The following is an 800-nucleotide window of genomic DNA, read 5'->3' as shown; positions in this document are numbered from 1 at the left end:
CCTCATATAATCAACCTGCTCAACATCAGAAGACATAGCAGAAATAGATGGAAAAGTAGAGGAAGATGAAGCAAAATACCTCCCGTAGTACAGTTCGCACTGTAGTACGGACCACCACAAAACTCACAGCTAGCGTTCGCTGCATGAACCGTTATTTAGAGTTCCACCTGAGCTGCCAAGGCTGCTGTAGAATCTACTTGTTTGACCACTCCTTGTCTTCCTGGTCGGCTCCTAGAGGATTGCCACTGATAATTGTTCATGGCCATTTCCTCTATCAAGGTTTGAGCCTGCTCGGGCGTCTTACTGTTTAGCGCCCCACCTGCTGCACCATCCACCATCTGCCTCGTCGTAAAGTTCAACCCGCTGTAGAAGGTTTGAACCTCCATCCACACTGGCAATCTGTGATGTGGGCAGCATCTCAAAAGGTCCTTAAACCTCTCCCATGCATCGTACATGCTTTCATCATCAAACTGCACAAAAGAAGATATGTCATTCCTAAGTTTAGCAGTTTTAGCAGGAGGAAAATACTTACATAAATAATTTTCGACCAACACTTTCCAGGTAATAATCTTCTGCTGTGGAAGAGATTGCAACCATCTCTTAGCTCTGTCCCTCAAGGAAAATGGAAATAATCTTAGCCGAATGGCGTCATCGATTGTTCCATTTATCTTGAATGTGTCACAAATCTCCAAAAGGTTGGAGATATGAGCATTGGGATCCTTGCTTGGCAATCCTCCAAACTGCACGTCTGCTGGATCATCTGGATAACATTGGCTTTTATTTCTAAGTTGTTGGCCACT

At 44.5% G+C, this 800-nt stretch overlaps 1 non-coding gene across 1 annotated transcript; it reads left to right on the top strand.

The window, feature by feature from the left end:
• Window positions 1-396: 396 nt before the first annotated feature.
• On the top strand, window positions 397-503 carry LOC112534526. Its single transcript, XR_003078821.2, has one exon. It is a non-coding gene; the product is annotated as a small nucleolar RNA R71 (small nucleolar RNA).
• Window positions 504-800: the final 297 nt, after the last annotated feature.

Source organism: Ricinus communis, chromosome 3 (genome assembly GCF_019578655.1).
Source record: "Ricinus communis isolate WT05 ecotype wild-type chromosome 3, ASM1957865v1, whole genome shotgun sequence".
In the NCBI taxonomy this organism is placed as follows: Eukaryota; Viridiplantae; Streptophyta; class Magnoliopsida; order Malpighiales; family Euphorbiaceae; genus Ricinus; species Ricinus communis.
This window is presented reverse-complemented; position numbering and strand designations above follow the sequence as displayed.